This window comes from Canis lupus, chromosome 27 (assembly GCF_048164855.1).
Source record: "Canis lupus baileyi chromosome 27, mCanLup2.hap1, whole genome shotgun sequence".
Lineage (NCBI taxonomy): Eukaryota > Metazoa > Chordata > Mammalia > Carnivora > Canidae > Canis > Canis lupus.
The window spans coordinates 19,146,174-19,168,532 of NC_132864.1; the positions used below are offsets into that span (position 1 = coordinate 19,146,174).

Below are 22,359 nucleotides of genomic sequence, written 5' to 3' on the forward strand. Positions count from 1 at the left end.
TTCACTGCCTTCCATCCTAGAAAACATCAGAGAAGATGAGGATCTTAAAAGCAAGCAGCTATATGAAAAACACTGTGATTGAAACACAACACGAGGACAGCCCCTTCCACTCCTGACATCTCGTGGGTCTGGATAACAAAGAATGTACAGGAGAACGGCATAAAAAGTGCCTAATAATGATTCCTAATCAGCAAAAGTACCCAAGTCACAGGAGGCACGCAACAGTGAATATTTAATCCTGGAAGAGGTCATAGCTTTTCAAGCTCACTCTTACCCATCTTAAAACTGGGATTATAGGAAATCAAGTACACGAAGAAATGAAGAAATGAAGATAAGACTTCTCAAAATTCACCGTCCCTGGGTTTTCCACGCTCGAGTGGAGTTTTGAGGCCTTGTTTCCAGACAATGACATGCACCCAATTGAAAAATGGATGAATTAAAGCTTTTTGCTGTTCTCCCGTTCAAATTGGATGGGTTACCTAATTTGACTGAGTGCTTAGAAATTAGTCAATAAGGCAACTAATTAATAATTTGGCTAGGAGGGAAAAAGTCAATTTCTCAGCCGCACACAGATGTAAGGCAGGGAACATCTTGAGGTGGCTCATGACACAATTTCAGCAGTTTACCTTGTTGCACTGAAAATCTGCAGGCCTTGTTAAAGCAAGAATTTTGGATTCATTGCATTTTGTATTTGCCTTTTTCTTCCCAATGGAATGGTATCTTGGAGAAAAAAAAAAATGGTGGGCAGAGGGGAGAAAGCTGTGAGCAGTAATTAATTTAATATGAGATATAGTCACACTATGTTCTATGTGACACGTATTTATAAACTACAGTGCATTGTAATAATGTAATCGTGGTATAGCAAGTATTTCCTACATCCTAGGTCCCATGTTAAGTAAGTACCTTGTATACCTTATTTTATGCTTATAGTCCCATAATGAGGAAGGCACTATGCTCCCCATTTTATAGGTCACAAAACAGGCCCAGAGAGTACAACCACTTGCCAACCAAGACCATACAATAGCAAAGAAAATAGCAAGATTTTGAACCCAGACTCTTGATGTCAAACCCTGCCTTCCAATTCCTTGCCCTTGTGAGCATAGGGAAAACTAGTGAGGGGACTGGTTGCCAATTTTCTTCCTGCCTGGGGAAACCTGAATTGCTTCTAAGACTGACCTTAGTTTGCTGTGTGTTGGTGGACAAGGTGTGTCTCTCTGGGCTTCAGTTTACCTCAAAGTCAAGGAGGTTCTCCAACAATGGGTCCCATAAAATAACCTTATCATCCAACACTCCTCACTCAAGCAAGAAACACATTCTTAAAAAACCATCCAGTGTTCTGTCTGTCTGTACCCAGAGAGATCCCCAAGCTGAAAAAGGCACTAGTAATTCTAAATTCTGGGATGGATTTAAAATCTGGATGTCTTGGGGATCCCTGGGTGGCTCAGCGGTCTGGCGCCTGCTTTCAGCCCAGGGCGCGATCCTAGGGTCCCGGGGTTCAAGTCCCACATTGGGCTCCCTGCATGGAGCCTGCTTCTCCCTCTGCCTGTGTTTCTGCCTCTCTCTCTGTGTGTGTGTCTCTCATGAATAAATAAATAAATAAAATCTTTAAAAATAAATAAATAAATAAATAAATAAATAAATAAATAAAATCTGGATCTCTTAAGAGATCATTTGGAGCAGTTTCATGAGTTTGCTTGCAAAGAGCAAAAGCAGCCTGGGTGTGACTCAGACTCTACCACTCCCTGGGAAAGTGGGGCTTCGAGCTCCCTGAGCCCCTGTGTCCTCGCCTGGAAAATCAGGACAACAGCACAGCAGACAGCAGAGATGTCACAGGCCTGGTTCCAGACGGCTGCCACAAAGCAAACATCGCCATAAAGAGCCAAATGAATGTTTTGGTTTTCCAGTGCATGTAAAAGTTACTTTTACGCTGTACTGTAGTATATTAAATGTGCAATAGCTTTACATCCTAAAAAAACATGTGCATCGCTTAATTTTTTTAAACCACTTTATTGCAAAAAAAAAAAGCTAACCATCGTCTGAGCTTCCAGCGAGTCATAATCTCCCATCACAGAGCACCACAACAAGGGTAACGATAACGAAGAAGTCTGAAATATTGCGAGAATTACCAAAATGTAACACAAAGTGAGCAGAGGCTGCTGGGAAAATGGGGCCAATAGACCCACTCGAGGCAGGGTGACCACAAACCTTCAACTTGTAGAAAATACTGTATCTGCCAAGCGCAATAGGCGAAGCGCAATAACACGAGGTGCGTCTGTATCCTGGATAGAGACGTACCCAACTGCCTCACAGGGTCGTGGTGGGCTTTAGGCAGAGGGCCTGAGCACACAGCACGCTCAGTGAGTGCTACCAGGATAGGGATGAGGGTGGAGGAGGTGGGGCGAATGGGGACGGTGGGAATGATGGCAGGCGGTGGCCACAACGGTGAAGATGGTGGTGGTCATGGTGAAGACGGTGGTGAAGATGATGCCAATGGCGATTGTCATGATGGTGGCCGTGATGATTCTAACAGGGAAGGGCATGGTGGTGATGGTGTTAACTGACTCAGTTTACAGCTGGGGAAACTGAGGCCCCCGAGTTATATACTAATAACCGGCGTAGCTGAAATCAGAAATCCATGGCCCCAGTGCTGACCCATCGCCTCTTCCACCACTCCAAGCTAAAAATAAGTGGAACAGGATTTGGCTGAAGGGAACTGGGAACTGTAGGTCATGTCGGCCTCCTCTCCACCCCTGGCTCATTTTACAACGCTGAGGAAATCACTGTCCTCACCAGACCCCATTCACTGCCTTTTAGGGATGATGCCACCTGCCTGGTGTTTAACTGAGAGGTAAGGGAGGAAGGTAAGTTCCACAAAGCTGCTTTTTAACCAGTAGCTCCCACTGATCCTATTGCCACTGGCCCCACAGTGCACTTTGAGAAATTCTCCCTAGGGGAGTTGATTTACTCTCTGGTTTCAGCCCAAGAGGCAAAATAACCTACTGAATCTGTCCATTTAGTTTCCCAGTTGGGACTAAGTAGTGCCTCAAGGGGCTCGTGATGAAGCCCGGGAGAAACCAGGGTTGGAGGGAAGGAGGAGGATGAGAGAGGAGAAAAATTCACATAGTTCACTCCAAGTAGGGAGAGCAGAATTGATATTTTAGGTCAGCCACGTCCCCAAAGAGCAGTGAGTTCTCCTAATAATGAGAGAGAAATTGGTTTTAGGATTCAAAGGAGCTTTACTGCCAGGGGACATCTGCCACCAGGGCCCAAAGCTAACCAAGAGGAAGCACAGGTGATGCTCTTTCCCCTAAGGTCTCCTGGCAGACATTGCAAACAGATTCCAGAGTTCACAGGGCCCCAGCGTCCTCCCACAGCTCCTCAAACACGGAGCTCTAGCGACACAGCCAGGAGCAATTGATCAGAGTAGACACAGTGATGAAAATGATTTTCCACTTGACATGGAGCAAGACCAATAAATGATTCATAAGGCCTATGCCTGCTGAAAAGGCCATTAAGAGACTACGCCAGAGGAGGGTTTACCCTGCAAAACCCAGATGGTATCAGCTGGATTTAGGCCTCTTTGTCTGATCACGGTCCAAACACTGCAGCCAGCAATTTCATTCATTCACCTGTTGGTTCATTCATTCATTCCCTCCCTTGTCCTTCACCACCCCTCCTCCATCAGCCCCTTTATTCTCTCTATCCCTCATTTTGTAATTCAACCAATATTTATTTATTGTGCATACTATGTGCCAGGCACTGTCCTGCATGCCGGAGGCATAAAAACGAACAAGACCAACCCAGCCCTGTCCACCTGGAGATTATAACCTCCCACAAAAAGCTAAATTTAACAATTACACCATTAATTATTTCTTTTCTATTGTGATCACTGCAACAAGGGAGAAATACCTGATGCTTCAAGAGACACAGGTTAGTCTGGTGGGGGAAGAAATCACCGCCGCTCCCAAACATGAGTCTGAGTGTGACCCTCGCCTGCTAGAAACCCCTCAGTGGTTGCCCCCTGCCCTCACAATGAACTCCAAGCCCCTCACCGTGTTTGGGCCCTGCCCACCTTGCCCCACACCAGCCTTTCTCACTGAGAACAACCAACTCAGACTAAATGTACAATTTCTAAAATGGGAAATACTAGAAGGCACGTGCCATGCGCACAGAAACGAAGGCTGTTTTGTTTCCTGCTGCATCCTGAGTGCCCAGGGTCCTTGGCACAAGGCCAGGCACATAAGATGAACTTGAGAAATGCTGTAAACGTGCAAACCAGTGATTCTTTGACCCCGCCCTTGGCACAGTGCCTAGCACAATGCCCTGAATGCTGCAGTGTTGGAAGAGGGGAGGGAGGGAAGGAGGGAGGAAGTGGGGGAGGGAAGAAGGGAAGGAAAGTGGGAAGGAAGGAAAGAGGGAAGGAAGGAAGGAAGGAAGGAAGGAAGGAAGGAAGGAAGGAAGGAAGGAAGGGAGGGAGGGAGGGAGGGAGGGAGGGAGGGAGGGAGGAAGACATCTTATGAGTAGTAGGGAAAGGTCATGCCATAAACCAAGACTTTCAAAGCTCTAATTCCCATACAAAAAGACCCAGTCATTCTAAATAATTTCAAGAACAAATTATTTTTAAAAAGAGAGAGAGAGAGATTCATACTCACCAGGCTGGCAACACAGGGTCCAGTAGTGAGAAGAAGGAGGCCCGACTCTAAGCAAGATGGGTGGGGCCCATTTGGATGCTTCAAGCCAAAAAGCATTTTTGTGGCCTTGTAATTTCTGAAAGCTTTTGGCGGGGCTAACTGGCTCCAGACGCAGTCTCCTGCAAAGGTCTCCTCTTTGCAGTTCCTCAGTGCCTCACGTAACTAACCCCAGGCTCGGCCATCTGTTGGGCCTCAGTTTCCCCATCTGTAAAATGAAATAATTGGGTCAGATCACCTCTAGTCCAACCCTAACACCAGGAGTCTGTCTTAAGATCTCTTCTTGGCATCCCTTCCTGACCACCCATCTCAACCCCCAAAAACATTAATAATAATTATTATGGCAGTAATTACCACTTATTGAAGCCCTTTGGCCTTCATACACACAACTGTGCTAGAAGGTAAAGGCATAGAGCAATTAATTTGCCACACAATAATTGCCAGAGCCTGGAGATTTGAACTCATTTTGTGTAACTTTAAGGTTTACCTGTTAGAGTAGACTGTGCCCCACCTCAATGACACATAGGCTTGGATGTCAGCACTTTCTATAGCTTTTTCTCTCCCCTCTTCCTGCTCTTATTTGTCAAGGGGGTTGCCTGACCCTATAAGTTCTGGAGTTAGGGACGCGTGGGTGGCACAGGGGTTGAGCATCTGCCTTTGGCTCAGGTCATGATCCTGGAGTCCTGGGATCGAGTCCCACATCAGGCTCCCTGCATGAAGCCTGCTTCTCCCTCTGCCTGTGTCTCTGCCTCTCTCTCTCTCTGTGTCTCTCATGAATAAATAAATAAAACCTTAAAAAAAAAGTTCCTGAACTAACCCCAGGCACATCCTGCTACACAAGGAATGTCTCCTTTCTGCAACTCCAAGGCTTATAGGTAGTTTGATCTCAAGAGAGTGGTGGCTATTCCCAGGGCAGAGGCCAGGCATCCAGTTGGCTCCCTTCACCTCCAAGAATCAACACCCCTGTGTGCAGAGGGCAAATAGGTCAGGCCACCTGTAAACGCAAAGGTGAAGCTAAGAAAATGAGGCAGGCGGTGGCCTGCCTGCCATACGAATGGCCTGCCATTCGTATCTGATGGATACGAATAAAACAGGTCAGAGGCTTTTGAAAGCAGAGAGGATGAGAAAGATAACAAGTGGTATTCTTGTCACACTGCTTTGAACCCCAATCTGAAAGCATTTCTAAACCTAGGCTCAGTGTTACTTTTTATCCTGGAGGAGAGAGACAGAGATTCTAATAACCTTGGCTTCCAGGTTGGCTTCCAGGCTGACTCCAGGTTGGCTCCAGGTTTGTTCCAGAGTCAAGAATGAGACTAAAACATATCAGGAGTCAGTCGGTCCTTCTATTTTTCTCATAGCAATCTGTACTCAGGCTAGCTGTTCAGGGGCTGTGTATCGAATACCTACCATGTGCCAACTGCTGTTGTAGGCACTCAGGATGCAGCTGTGAGTGACCAAGACAGTTTTCCCAAAACCATCTTCCTAAACCAGAGATTTGATCATGTCTCCCTGCCTACACCCTTCAGTGGCTCCCCATTGTCTACAAGCTCAAGTCCAAAGGCCTCATTGTGGTATACAAAGCATTTCATCGTCTGGCCTCTTTGGGTCCATTTCTTTTACCTGCTTCTTTCTAACCCATCCCATGGGTGTATCAAAATGATTGCAGCACGCCTAGCCCCTGGGGCATCTGAGTCTGCTGCCCCTTTGCTTGGAGCAGCCTCATCCCAGTGCCCTCTGCTCATTCATTGGCTGCCTCACTCTCATTTAGCCCTCAGAACAGATGTTACCTCTTCCGGAAGCTTCCTTGATTCCCCTTCCCCACCAGAGTTAAGCATCTGCACACGATATTATTGTCTTGTCAGTCTTATATTTCTTTTTCTCTTCTCTGGTAACAGAAAATCCTTCCTGCTGGAGGATCCATTCCATGGAGTTCAGGGAAGGCTCTTTAAATCCTAAATTTGCCACCTAAGAACTCAGTGGCCTTGGATAGTGGCTTATCCTCTCTGAGGTTCATATTCCTCATTTGTAAAATTGGATTACAAATAAACATGCCTCACTGGGTCATGGTGGGGGGATAGATGAGACTACATACGTGAAATGCCTAGAGTCGGGGCTGGCACTCAGTGAGAATCAGTAAACGTTAGCACTTCTGTGATGGTATTTAAAGTGAAGACGTAGGGGCACGTGGGTGGCTCAGTAGCTGAGTGTCTGTCTTTGGCTCAGGTCGTAATCCTGGGGTCCTGGGATCGAGTCCCACATCAGGCTCCCCACAGGGACCCTGCTTCTTCCTCTGCTTATGTCCCTGCCTCTCTCTGTGTGTCTCTCATGAATAAATAAATAAAACTTTAAATAAAAATAAAGTGAGGACATAATATCTTGGTTAGTGGCTGAACCAGGAAAGGGGACATTTTGATAGCATTCCTAGCTCTGTCATTTACCAGCAATCCTTGGGCAAGTCACTCCCTGTCCCCAGCCCCAGCTTTGTCATGCATCAAGTGGGAATAATATCTGCTGAGCCTGCCTCCTAGGGTCGTTTTGAGGATCAAAAGGAGATCATGAGACCATGTTCATGATGGTTGGGATTTGTATGGTTTTTAAAAATATTTTGTTTTATTTATTTATTTGAGACAAAGTGAGCATGAGCAGAGGGAAAGGGCAGAGAGAGACAGAAGCAGACTCCCCGCTGAGCAGGGAGCTCAATGCAGGGCTCAATTCCAGGACCCTGGAATTTCCTTTTTGTGGGCTTTCAAGTGCTTATCTCTGCCATACTCTTCTCATGGGATTTGACTTAGTGGAGTGCTTTAATTACCTAGAAATTCTGAAACATTGGTAGTGTTTCCCTGGGTGAGCATGGTTGCTCCTGAATGGGATGACTAAAAACAAGGCTATTTTTAGGAGAGAAAACTGTCTCTCTTCCTCTCTGTCAAATCCAATTAGCTTCTCTCACCAACCAAAATGTAGCACTGAATGTACGAGAACACTATTGCTTGGTGCCCATCTGTGATCTGAAGTCCTGTTGGTAGAGCAGTACTGCCTGGCGGATAAGAACATGAAGTCTAGGATCAGAAAAACCAGCTGTGTGACCTTGGAGAAGTCCCCTGAATGGCTGGAGTTGGTTTTCTGATAGATAAAATGGAGACTCATGGTTGACCTAGCTGGTGTCCTAATTGTCCTAGTCGTTCTGGGCATTCTCTTGAAAAACAGAGCCTAAGTCACAAACTTGCGTGCACAAACTTATTGGAAAAGCAATCCCAAGAAGCAGGAGTGAGCAAATGAAGAAAGGGAGAAAAGCCATTTTTGTGAGTGTGTTATCATGGTTTCTGCCATAGGCAATAGCGTCTTGATTTTGCAGGGACCTCCTGAGAAGCATACAGAATGCATCTCAGAACTATACCCCGGGGTATAGGAGGCTGTGGTTTTTCTTCAGTGACTCTCATCATCCATTGGTTAAGTCCCTGCACTTCTCCACAGAGCCTGAGTACCACCTAGCAGGCTCTCAGGACATCAGAGAAGGCCCTGGGACAAATGCCAAAATAGAGTCGCTCCTTGCGATTGTCACCGTGAGGTGTGTCTGAGTTCACAGGGAACTGTCCACCACAATGAGGCTGAAATCAGAATGGACTGGAGTAGATGTGAAAAGGGCACTAGGGAATCTGTGACACCTACCCAGAATTCTTCTGAAAAAGAAATGAGATGAGCATGACTCCAGGTAGATAGTAAGCACTGAAATAACAGCCACAAGTGAGAGCATTGAGTAACTTGGTAATTCCACGAGCACTACATGATCAACTCAAATCAACAATTGTGTTTTCTCTTATGTGCTAACCCAGAGCAAATGTGGGTGGCTGCCTCCAGCCCTGTTATGGTAAGGATTCGGAGACACCCTCCAAGCTCAGTGGGAAAGAGTGCAGTGATGGATTAATGATGTCTGCCATGAGGATGGGCGGGAAGCAGTGGTACAGAGGTACGTATGGGTATTTGTAGGATGGCTACTCATCTTCTATGACCAGTATTTAAAATGTACTGTTTCTTGCTTCAAGACTTCCATTTCACACCTAGAAGTTAAGTCTCCACATCTGTAAAAAATGAGGATAATCCCGTGCTTGACCTTCTTCTGCACTTGGCCTTTATGACCTTGAAATCATAAATTTGAAAGTGTGTTGGAAAGCTAGAGGGTATACATAAATGAGAGCGTTTTCCAGCCAACTGCCCCCTCCCCGTGAAGTATGGAGGAGCCCTTGGGAATAAGGCAGTTCTCTAAGCCCACAAACTTGGTTCCCTTCTTACTACTTAAACACACTGAATGAGATCGATTGATGGCTTGGAGACCCTTACTTGACAATGATTCTTGTAGCCAATATGTTGCTTTTTTCCTGCCTTTTCCTGTGGTAAAATAGCACCCTGAATTTCACTCTTCACACACTCAGACTATCTGGTTTGGGTTCATCTCGCTGCAAGCATGGGGCTTTAATTGGTCTTAGCCAGGAGTCAGCAAACTACAGCCCATGAGTCAGTCACTTGCTTTTGTAAATAAATTTGATTGAGATACAGACATGGCCATTCATTTTCCTATGGCCTGTGACTTTTTTCATGCTCTAACGTAACAGCAGAGTTTATAGTTGCAGTGGAGATCATATGATCTACAGCCTAAAATATTTACTAACTGGCCCTCTAAGAACAATTTTGCCAATCACCAATCTAACCTAATCACCCTGTGCATCCTGTGGGTACCATGATTGGTTCATAGATAAACTTTGACCCAAATCCTGCCAGTGAAGCTCAAAACTCTTTTCCTCTGGATAATGAAGCTGAGAGGATGTGATGTCTGGGTCCCTTGTAGCCATTTTGCAGCTATGAGGAAGGACTCCTCTTTCTGACCTCAACGATCAAGTAAAGAAAGTAAGACAGACAAAATTGAAAGAATAAAATTACAGATGTATAAGGCTTTGAAGAAAGCATAGATGAGTAGAACATTTAGAGGGTTCAGGAAGGTGGTGTGATTGAAGTGAGTCCTAAAGACTAATGGAATTTGGACCAGAGGAGACGGAAAGGGTATTTCAGGTGGAGGCAGCATGGGCCTAAGCCATGGACGGGACTGAGTAGAGAACGTTACTGAGGGTGCAAGAGGAGCTTTGCTAGGAAGGAAAGGATTCCACACCAGTGGGATCTGAAGCCACACACAACCGCTATGGAGACTCTTCTTCCATGTTCCAAGCTTAAAAAGATACTCTCCCAAACGTTTAACTAATAGAAATGCAAAAGATGCTTACAGATAAAACATCAACAGCAACAACAGGAAGGTGACGCAGTAGCCAACCATGGCCTGATGTTTTTGGGTTTTTCTCGGAGGGGGGATAGCATCTCCTGGCTGGGGGAGTAACTGGGCACAGGCTGAGCACCACATTGTGCTAAACATTTGTATTATCTCAGGTAATTTCCTAAAAGTCCCATGAGATGCTCCCTCTTCTTATACCCATTTTACAGAGGTGAAAACTGAGGTTTAGACAAGTTCAGTAACTTGTCCAGCACATGGCAGGGATTTAAGTGAATCTCACTGCCTCTGCTGCTCTACAATGTCCTCGTTGCTGGTTCGGCCTACCCGTGGTGTGTGAAGGAAGTTGTGGAAATCCCCACCATTCTCGGTCATTTTCCCACCTCTGCTCCCCCTCTCCATGCCTCCTTGGTTCGTGCCATTGCAGGGGACCGGGTGATGAGCTGGCCACATCCTGGGCCTTAAATGGGAATTCCCATGCTTGAGACATTTCTCTGATAAGCCCCAGGTGGGAGAGGGGCCAGGGGCATTCCAGCATTCTCGGGGGTTCTGAAGGCACCCGAGTGCCCATTCGGGCCCCAGTGCTCTTTCGGGACCATCATCCCCAAAATAAAGTCCAGATTTCTCACCATGGCCAAAAGGGTATTGTTCCTGTCTACTTCTCTGATCCTACCCCTCCCATGTTGCCTTTGGCCTTGAACTCTGGCCACATTATTGGCCTTCCTTCATTTTCACTAACATTCTCTGCTCAGGTCTATCCGGGGATCTTTGCACAAGCCATTCCCTCTGCCTTGAAAGTCCTTCCCTCATGTAACTCCTACGCATCTTCCGGATTCCTCTGACTTCCCTTCCTTGGGAACACTTTACTGGCCACCCCCTTCCCAGAGTGGATCAAGGGCCCCTTTCATATACTTTGATGGTCTCTTTGCCTATACCTCCTGGAACTTATCACAATAATATTTAAATAATTGCTTGGGTCCTTGTTTTAATACCAGCCTTTCCCCCATAAGCTATAATCTCTATGTGGCTGGGCTTGTATACTCCCAAATCCCTTGGAGCCTCATATTCAATAAATAGTTCACTGAAAGAAGAAATAAGGAATCCATGGCAGGACCCCAGGGAGGCTGCTGAGGAATCCGTTCTGGGTAGAGAAGGCAGTCTCCAGGCTTGCTTCAGTTTAAGTATTAACCGGCACTTATTATAATGCAGCAGCGAAGAAGGGATGGGACCTGTCCTCAGGAGGCCCACAGTGAGGGAGGAGGTAGGGAAACCCCTGGTTGGTGGCTGTTCCTAATGCTCTGGCGGTGGCTGTATGCCAAGCATTGCACCCAATGCCTTATGTGTGCCACATCTCTACAAAATTTGGTCTGTTTAACATCTGGGGAAAGTGTGGCTCAGAGGAGTCAGGTAACCAGGCCAAGGTCACACAGCAAATCAGAGAGAGAGCTGGCATTGGACCCCTCCCGAGTCTGACTCCCAGGCCCAAGCTCCTGACAGCCACACTTTACTATTGCCGTGCACAGCTGAATGACTTTTAAGTGCTAAAACGCAGGTACAAGGGCTTGGAGGGGCTAAGGGTGGCTGGGGGAACAGCAAGTTAGTTCCATCTTGGAAATCAAAGAATTGAAGGCTTCACATAGGCAGTGACCTTTACCCTAAAGGTGGGGACAACTCTGAATCCAAAGCAGCTCATGGCCTTCAGGTGGGGGTGGGGGGCACAGCCTGAGCTAAGGTGTGGAGTCTTTCCTGTCTCGCTTCTTCCTTGGCTCACGTGGAGAATGAGCGTCAAGCTGTGCTCTGTGCTTAAGGCACGGTGTCCCTTTCACTGAGCGTCACTGTTGACTGCCCGAGTGAGTGTTCCAGCTCTCCCTCTGAGATTTGGGGTGGACGGGGTGGGAAGAGGTGTCAGGGCAGAGGAAAGAGAACAGAAAGGGCAGAGGTGGGGGCAAGCAGGCCTATCCCAGGAGGGATCGTCGATTCCCCCTCCCTGCCCCACTGTGGAGCCCCCAGCAGGTTCCCCTTGCTCAGGTCTCCAGTCCCCACCCACCTGGGGCACCTCTCCTGCCCACCCCACCCTCACCTTCTCCAGGCAGCAACTTGTCATCATATCTCAGCCTGGAAAGCACTCACTCCCACCATCAGGTTAGATGCGCACCCCCCCCCACCCTGATCCTCCGGGCGAGGATCACCCTGCACTGTCATTGCCCCTTGGGGCACCCGTCTCCCCACATCTCCCTACTAGGCCGTGGGCTCTGTGAGGCCAGCAGCAGCGTTAACACCTCCTTCTGTTCCGTGTGCTCCGCTCCTAGCCTGGGGCCAGGAAGAGAGGACTTTCCACAGGCCCTTTGAAGTAGACAAGTGATTCCAGAGAAATGAGGAAGGCAGGGACAAGGACCGAAGCTGCACTCTTTAGCTGTTTTTAACACTTTCGTGAGTGAATAGACAAACATCCAGACTACACACAGAGGTACTTCTCTCTATGACTCCAATTCTTGGACATATCCTGGATGGCACTGTTGTATATGGACACACACACACACACACACACACACACACACACGCTCCTTGCCAGGCCCTAGGAATTTCTCATTCATAATTTTGTGTTCAAATTATCAACAAGGGCCTCTATATACACTGTTACTACCCAGAAAATCTGGGTCTTCCCCACTTTTGCCTTTAAGGGATTGTTCTGGAGAGAAATTTAAGAACTTTTCTGATTTTAAGAAGGCATTTGATTCCAGCTTGGAAGTCAGACCAACAGCACCCCACCTAGAAAGGCCCAGAAACTGACAAATTCTAACCGATTTATGACATTATTACTGGCCAAGCTATTTCACTATGCTCACTGCTGTATCTGGCAGTTAACGTGGAATATTGGGTTTCGAATCAGAGAGAAGTCTCAAATCAGAGAGAAGGGCATAGATATGAGGAAACCATGTACAGAACACTTACGAAACCATTGAAGGTGATATGTAATTGTGGGTCAAAGTATTTAGTACAAACCATAGATAAGGCAAGGCAGGGGCCCAAGTTGGTTGGGGCCGTGAGAAAAGACCAAAGGGAAGATGCCCAGTAACAGAAATGTTCATTATAAGTACCATTTGGGAGCACTTTCTAGACGCCAGGCACGGAGCTAAGTGCTGCCTCTACATTATTACATTTTACATCATGACAACCACACATAGATGGTATGACCATTTTACAGATGGAGAAACTGAGGCTTAAAGAGATTACATGACTTGCCCAAACATCAGATTGACAGCTCTTTCTCTGTACATTCTCCATGTCTCTGGCTATAGGTGGCTGTTGGCCCTACTACTGAATTCCACCCCCACCCCATCAGTTCATCTTTCCCCCAAAGTCCCTATTCACCATCTCTCCATGGACAGTAGGAGTCAGGTGGTGGTCCTTCCCAGGTCCTTCCCAGGTTCACAAGGGACTCTCTTCTGCTTCCTTTCTTACCATCTGAATTCCCTCCTCCTTCCCCACTCTGAGTCTTGAGTCCCCACTGGAGGTCTCAAACTTTCAGAAGCCCACCTCAAGGGGGCCAGATCACTTCCTGCCTGGAGATTACCCGGACGGACCCACACCTTCACCTTTACTCTGAGTTCACAGTCAACAAAAACACCTGCAATTCTGCAGGTTTGCTAATAGGCTTATGACCTGCCATTGGCAGGGTTCGCCACTCCAGCTGCTGCAGGCAGATAAGGGCTTGATAAGTCTGGAACCACACATGGAAAACCCCACTGACAGGGGGAGCAAAGGGAGAGGCTGACTTCTTATATTCCTCATAGACGTCCATGTGTCTGTTGTTCAAAAATGCATATCTTCATTTTTCCCTTGACATATAGTATACATATAATACATACATAATATATTATGATACATTATAATATTATATATATGATGACTGTTATGATTCAAATATAGAGAAAATTTAAATGTCCCCTTAATCTCACCTCCCATAGAAATCTGTGGTTGCCAGTTTGATGTGTGCTTCCAGCCTTTTTATGGCTTTTTCTTTTTTTAGATAAATAAGATTACACTATGCATACTTTGTTGCCTACATTTTTCACTTAAATAGATAGGCATCTCTCCCTAGCAATATAAACACATTTACCTCATTTTTCTGAATAGCTACCCATTATTTTAAGTCTGTTTCCAATTGTTCGGTGTTATAAACAACACAGCAGTGAACATCTTTGTCCGTATTTTGCATCCTTGTCCTGTTTGTTGTTTTGTTTTGTTCTGTTGAGTTTTATTATTTTTTTAGTCAATTTCTAAAGGTGTGACTGCCAGGTCAAAGGAGTTCTCATGTTTAAGGCTTTTGATATATAATGCTAACCCTCTCTATATATTTCTCGATTTGTCACCTCACCAGCAGTGTGTGAAAATGCCAGTGTTCTACCTTCTTGGCTTACAAATAAATAAAAATGCAGCATCAGGGTTTTTTTCCTTTAACTTTTTATTTTTAAATAACTTCAGACTCACAGAAAAGTGGTAAAAAAATAGTACAGAGAGTTCCCATATACCCTTCACCCAGTTTCAAATGCTAACATGTTACATGACCAAAGTATAATGGTCAAAACCAGAAAGTTAACATTCATACAATACTATCAATGAATCTATTGACTTTATCTGGATTTCTCTAGCTTTTCATTGTCTTTTTTTCCATCCCAGGATCCAACCAGGATTCCACATGATGTTTAGTTAACATACCTCTTTAATCTTCCTCAATATGTGACAATCCCATTGTCTGTCTTGATCTTTTGTGACACTTCTATGAGACTGACACATTACCTACTGCGCTAGTGAGGTACCTTTTTGTGACACTTTTAGAGAGAACCAGCTGGATTTTTTTGGTAGAAAATTCCTCCCTTTGGACTTACTGATTTTTCTCATGATTGGATGGAGGTTTTGCATCTGAGGCAAAAAATGCCCCAGAAATAACATGGTATCCTTCTCAGCCCATCATGACAAGCGGTGTAAGATGAGCTGTCTAAGTACTAATGACATTAACTTTGGTCACATGGTTAATAAGCTGTCTGCCATGGTTCTCCACTATAAAGTTACTATTCACCTGTTTGTAATTAATAAATATCTTGAGATACAATAGTTGAAATTACACAAATATCTGGCTTCTCAAACTTTGACCTGCTTGTCTTAGCATCCATCTGTGGATCTTGTAGGATGCAGCATCTTTAAAAAAAACTAGACTAATAAAATAAAACATGTGGACACATGTTAAATAAGAAGTAGCTGGTGAGATGCATAGGTTGGCCGGTAGTTTCCACTACCCAAGTAAGTACAAGCATGTCCACCTACGCAAAAAGTTCCTATTTCTTTAATGGTAAGCACTGAAGCATGACCTAGCCCAGGGGGCAAGTCACTCATCCCAGGGCCAGCAACCTGCCACCAAGTCAAAGACTTACTCTTGACCCTCTTCAAGTTGGGACTAAACCTTGTCAGGTAGTCTAACACACATGGCTTGGGTCACATACCCCCTGAGGGGCAGAAGGGATGTCAGAAGGATGGAACACTCTGACTGGTCGGTCACGTGCTAGCCTCTGGACCAGAGAGGTGGTATCTATCTATCCCACCTGAGCTGCTTAAGTTGAACTCTTAAGTTGGGTTTTTCCTGAAGAAAATTAAGATGCTGGGTGTTGGAATAACAAGAAGGACAGGTCCAGTGTTGCATCTCTCCTGGCAGAATCAATTATTTGAGAGAGTTCTTGCCTCCGATTTCATACTCAAGGAGTAAGTTTGCTCTCTTACCAAAATCACATTTTATCATCCTCATTAAATCCATAACTATTACCAATTCTTAGTTTGTGGGAACATTCAACTGGATTGTTCAGGAACTGACCCAATAGACAGCAAATCTGGCACACAGATCTGGACTCAGGCCAACTACGCTGATGCAGGCCAAGGTAGTTCTGATCAGCTGGCAACAGTCTACAGTGCTGGATCCAAGTCTGGGCTCCTTGTAGGAGAGTGTGGTAATTGATTAGTGATGTCTGCCCTGGGCACAGGTAAAGAGGAGCATGTTTGCAATGTGTTTCTTATCCTTGAGTATCTCAATGATACCCTCCTGCTCTCAGGTTCTAAAATCCAGGTTGAGGCAATAAATATTGGGCCACATATTGTGCATCCCTAGGGGCTGGAGGCTGAAGCTTTGAATATAGCTTTGCTCTGTCAAGGAGCTTACTTTTAACTAAGAAGACCAGATATTTAGGAAAACATCTGGATGTAGGACTCTCAGGCTCAAACACTCCCGGTGACTCCCTCTCACTTTCCCTGGATTTAATTGTCTTCAGTTGCCAGAAACATTTTTAACCTTGCCTTGGGCAGCTACTCTGCTATTGCCTGCATATTCAGGTACTTTTTACAAGGTGTTAAGGACATAGAGGCTCCAAGTACAGTCTTTCCTCTTGATGTACTCAGATATACATGAAAAACTTGAAAGAGTAGTGACAAAGAGAGAACATGTGTATCCAGAACTGGGTCCCCTTTGTGCCTCAACCTTTATGAATGGCACATTCAGTGTCTCCTTTTGTTGATGAGAATGCCCAGAAGTTACTCAATGAGAGCTTCCCAGATGTTACAAATACACACACCCAGTGAAGAAGAGTCTGTTGGGCAGCACCAATAACCTCACCTTGCACAGGAGTCACCTGGGGATCTGGTTAAAATGCAGTGTCTAATTCAGTAGATCTGAGGCAGGGCCAGAGACTCTGCATTTCTAACAAGCTTCTGGGTGACACCAATGGTGCTGGTCAATGGGTCACGCTTTGGAGAGCCAGGGGCTGAGTAACGGTGGCAGGAATGCCTGGTACAGACTAGGTGGGAAGATGGAGAAGGGGACAAGGGAGAGGGGAAGCTGCACTGCAGAGGATAAAGAAGGAGTAATGTTCTGAGCATCTCCATGAAAGCACCAGTCCAAAGCCTGACACACCATATACAAAATAAATGAAAATAAAAATTTGCTGTCTTCCTTCTCTCCTTAATCCTTATGACTTTAGAAGTAAGTGGAATTGCTGTTTCCACCTCCCACATACCCCCCAACACACACACACACACACACACACACATTTCACATAGGGAAACTGAGGGTGGGAAGCGTGAGTAACCAGTCACAGGTTGCACTTTGGGTAAAGCCTCCAGCCAGAAGCCAGCTCATGCCTCCTTCCCACGCCTCTGCATTGCAACATGGAAACTTAAAAGTGCCTTGAGAGGATCTGGGGGCATGTGCAGAACCAGCTTAGGGCCCTTGTCCAAAGGCTTCCAGTTTCTCAAATAATGAGGCCAGTTGGAAGCTGTTAACACAGATGAGAACCAGCCAGCAACAGGTGAAAGGCCGCTCAACCTATCAGCACTGCTTTAAGCTATAGCACGCTCCTGGCTTCCTCTCCCCAACATTTAGGGGCCCAATCCCCAGATGCACCTGCCAGCAAATGAGCAGCAACCAGAGGGGAGACTTGGGTCTCCCCCACTCTGAACTGGCTTGCATGTCCTCCCATTTCCTGGAGCCCCTTGGGAGAACTGTTTCTCTAGGTTAATATAGAGTGCTAATGAGGGGTAGCCGGCGGGAAAAGGCAAGGTCTACTTGATCCAGCACTTGGACTAAAGCCAAGGTCTCTCTGGCTGTAGATTCTCTCTCGCCTTCCAGGTTCCTATGCTGTGTGGGGAGATTAAGATGTATAGTCTGCAAATGGACTAACCTTTTCCAGGCCTCTTTAATGAGGCTTCCCATAATAGGGCCATTTCTCTTTCTTATGTATGTGTACACATACACACACACATCCCTTAACATAATCCATATGGAAATAAAAATCTCTCCCTTGCTGTATTTTTTTAAGTGGAGTCTATAATGGGCAACACTTTTTTCTTCAAATGAAAATCCATGGTTCAACAACATGCATTTCCAGTGAATTTAGAAAGTAGGTTCAGCCAACTAGCTAGGCTCCTTCTTAAAACTCAATTTTATGGGTAGCCAGTAATCAACTGTACCAACAGTTCTTTTAGAATATAGTGGGAACCCATACAAGGTATATTAAGATCTCCAAGGAATATATTCAGTTCTGGAACTCTCTCTGAATGAAGGAGCATGAGTAGCTTTCAACCCTGGATCCCTGCAGAGAGGGAACATTATGTTCCATATCTTTTAGACTTCAGTCTACCTAAAGAGAGAAAATTCTAGCCTCTGATATCACCAGGTACCTTCCAGATTTAAAATATATATGGAGCAGAGAGATTAAAAAAGCAGATTCTGAAGCTTCTAACCCTTCTAACCCTGCTCTTCTCAACAACCATCCCTATAATCCATACTACAGACAGGAACCCTCTGGGGATTTCAGCAGTTTCAAATCCATCCTGGGTCAAAGGGCTTTTCTGACTTTAAGCTCCCAAAGAGCAGAGGCATTCTCAGACCTGTGTCAGATAGGTGAGCATCTGAGCTCAGGACGTCAAGCAATGAACAATGACTCAGAATTGGATTGTCTGACCACAAGGTAATAAAACTAGAAATTACTCTAAGTGTTTTTTAAAACCTTGACCACTTAGAAATTTAAAGCCATGCTCCCAAATAATTTGAAACAAAACCGACAATTACAACAAGAAAAATAACAGTGATGAGGATACTGGGTATTTTTAACATCGAAAGGGATGTGCCCAAAGCTGTAATTAGAAGCACAAGTCATAGTATTAAATGTTACCATCGTTGTGTTTAAAAGGATACAAGTAAGTGAGCTGAGCATCAATCCGGGAAGTTAGAAAAGAACAACAACAACAACAACAACAAAAACCCACAGGAAGATACAAAGAACTATTAATAAAGAAGAAAAGAGGAGGAAAAAAAAAGAAGTAGAGATTTAGAAGTCCAAAACTCCAAAGGGTCTATTCAAGAAAAAATGGGCAAAATATGCAAAATTAGGAGAAAGAGAGTTGGTGGAATAACCACTTGGATAGAAAAGATTAAATTTTTAAAAATTCTCTTGATCATGTGCAAAAATCTATGCTGAATATTTGCAGCATCTAGAAGGTTAACATTTTAATTTTAAAAATAGCTATTAAAATTCCTACACAAAGTATACTTACAAATAAATAAGAAAAATTAAAATCCCATGATAGGAAAATGTGCAAAAAACATATGCATATGCAACCCAAAACAGAATAAATATCTATAGGCAATTAACATATCAGAAAATACCTAACCACGCTGTAAATCAAGAGTAAGAATGGAAACAACTCCAATGCCATTTTCCCTCTATGGAATTAGGAAAAGCTTAGTGTCTGTGGTTTGTTCTTAGTGTGAACGGCTACATCCAATAAGAATGGAGACAAGGTGAACCAGATGCTCCTTCATAGGTAAGTTAGCAAAGTCCTTCAGCCCTTCTGAAAAACCACGTGCAAGCATTTCAGGTGAATGTCTGGCAATTTCCTTTAGGTGGAGAGAATCCGAATGTAACTCCTCTTTACAAATGCTAATGAAATGGGATCTGATTTTCTATGCATTTGGGACTTTCCAGAGACCAAGAGAGTCATAATTGGGGTGCACAAGAGTGAGATAAAGGTGAGAATGAGGATGCCTAGCTCCCTGCTCACCCTCTGCCAACAGCTACTTGTATGACCTTGACAAATTATTTAATTTCTTGCAAGTTCCATTTCACCATCTGAGTAATGAGGGAACTAAATTTGATCACTAGGACCTTCCCCTGATTGCTGACATGTTGTCTCACTCTTCACAGAGCCAGGATCTTCCTCATGTCTCTGAGATAGCAACGTTTCTGCACAAGAGAGGAAGAAAAAGATTAATGAGATGGGAGTCAAGAAAAATGGACTAACCATCAAGTACGAGAAAGGTCCTAACCTTTCCTCTGTTTCATTTCCTGCATTTCTTAAATGGGCTATAATGCTTTGTACGTTAAGCTCTCAATAAATATCTGTTGAATTAAAAGATACGAAAGGAAGGAAGAAATTAATGATACAGAAGGCTTTATTTCCACAAGTTATTTCTTGCACCTCCCCAAATCACTGGAAGAATGTAATAAGAACTATTGACGAATTAAGGTCTCTCAAAAAAGAAATTGTGAGCCAGTCTTATTTCTTTGCCCCAAAGCAGACCTCATTTACCAATGCTACAGCAGAATAAGCATTGGCCCCCATTGTCAAATGATCTCAAAGCAATGGGGTCATTTCAGCAGGGGAAGTGAGGTGACCAGTCTGGCCAGTTGCAGGTGATTCTTCAGAGCTGAGAGATACCTGGCCAGGACTGTCAGCGCCGTGGACCCGACCACGTCCATCTATCCTCAACCATCATTATCACTCTAGTGGTGAGAATGAGAGGAACCACTGTGGGCAAAGTCACATTTTGGATGTGGCTACCACACTGCATGGCTCTCTGTGATGTGATGGGGTAAAACCAAACCATAAAGCAGGTCAGCTCACGTTGGGTTCAGCCCAAAGGACAATCCACTGCAAGTGTAGCAGCACTCCCTAGGCTTTCACTTACACCAGGCATTAGCTTCATCTTTTCCAGTGTGCTTAGAGAGGACCTCAGAACCCTTCTGAACACTGACCTTTCCACCCAACCAATACCAGCTGACCAGTCTTCACACAGATAATATGTACTTGGGATCCCTGTGTATTTGTGATCAATGACCCAATAATGGGTATTATGAGCTGGGTGGTATCATCTCAAAATTCATATGTTGAGGTCCTAAGCCCCTGTACCTGAGAATACGACAGTGTTTAGAGACAATCTCTGCAGAAGTGATTACGTTAAAATGAGTTCATTAGGTCCTAATCTAATACGACTAGTGTCCCTACAAGAAGAGGAGTAGGACACAGATGCACACAGAGGGAAGACCATGTGAGGACACGGGGAAGAAGGCCATCCACAAGCCAGGGCGAAAGGCTTCAAAAGCTCACACCCTGCTCACACCCCGATCTCAGACTGCCAGTCTCCAGAATTGTGAAAATACATTTCCCTTGTTTAAGCCACCCAGTCTGTGCTGCTTTGTGATGGGAGCCCTAACAAAAGAACACAGTGGGCGTGTTGATAATGTTTGAGGTGAAAAAAAAATGAGTTATAAAGGAGTACCTGAGCTAGAAGTTTTATATAATGACATCATATATCTAATGTAAGTGTGTGGGTATGAGTGCACGTGTGGGTGTGCAAAAGAGAAGCCATATACCCACAAAGGAAAATGTTTAGAATGTTACAAACCAAAATGTTCACAGTGGATTTTCCTAGATGGTGGAGCTCCAGGTGATTGAGGGAGCAAAGGTGTGGTGTCTTACTTTCCTAATCAATCCTGCTTTTGCGCTGACCATGTGTTAGCTGCGTAATTCTGAAAGATTTTAAATGGCGTACGCAAATCTAAGACCAATACCAACCACCCCAGGTGTAATACTACCTGCATGCAGGTGCTTACTGCTGTACCTGTTGAACTCATTCGATCCTCACAATCATCCTGCAGGGTAGGGAGTGTCACTGCTCTCATTTTCTAGACGAGAAAGCTGAGACAGAGAGATTGAGTGACTTGCCCAAGATTACAAAGCTGGCACACGGCCTCCAAACCAAGCAGGCTGGCTTCATGTCCACAGCCTTAACCATAAAGGACCCTGCCTCTGCACAGGTGTCTGGTCAATCCACCGCTTCACTAAGAGCTAATCTGAACACATTTTGGGTTAGCGTGTGATTTGACACATGCGCGCATGAACACACATATGCACCTACACACACTTAGGCACGTTTTAGCTGTGCTTCGTAGCTCAGCAAATTACCTCCTTTCCCATTTGAGGTTCACAGTCTCACTGGACTCAAGCCCCAGCACCTCGGCAGGGTGACACCCCTCTTGTAAATACACAGAGAGACCCTAGAAGCCTCACCTTCCTAAGGTGCAAGGGGATGACCCTTATGTTCTTGGACAAGGGGCAGGGTAAGCAACCCATTCATATTTTATAAGTTTGTTTAATGGAGCCTTATTTTTTGGGTTATGTATTTTTAAAGACCACTCGCTTAGATTGATGGAGACACTCTGCTGAGTCTCCTCTTAAAGCCCGAGAGCTGGAGGAAGCCCAGCCCTTCTGGGGCCGAGGAGGGACAGTACAGAGTTGCAAATGGACAAATGCCTATCAGCAGGGAACTGGTTAAATAAATTATGTTCATCCCCATAATGGAATCTTGCCTAGATGTTGAAGCAGTGAGAGCTATAGGTCCTGTCAAGGAAGGGTGTTCATGATGTACTGTTAAGGAAAAAAAGAGTTGCAGACCACTGGGGATAATGTGATCCTATACAGTGATAGAAATTGTGGGGACACCTGGGTGGCTCAGTAGTTGTGTATCTACCTTTGGCCCGGGGCCTGATCCCAGAGTCCCAGGATCAAGTCCCACAT

At 45.1% G+C, this 22,359-nt stretch overlaps 1 long non-coding RNA gene across 1 annotated transcript in view; it reads right to left on the reverse strand.

Annotated features, from left to right (window-relative positions):
• LOC140618976 (uncharacterized) overlaps positions 1-20,589 on the reverse strand; it is a 65,451-nt gene extending 44,862 nt beyond the window's left edge. Inside the window, exons 1-3 of the long non-coding RNA XR_012018948.1 lie at positions 20,471-20,589; positions 19,564-19,745; positions 4,653-4,896 (exon numbers count right to left, since the gene is read on the reverse strand). This is a non-coding gene — a long non-coding RNA (uncharacterized lncRNA). The remainder of the gene's footprint in view (positions 1-4,652; positions 4,897-19,563; positions 19,746-20,470) is intronic.
• Positions 20,590-22,359: the final 1,770 nt, after the last annotated feature.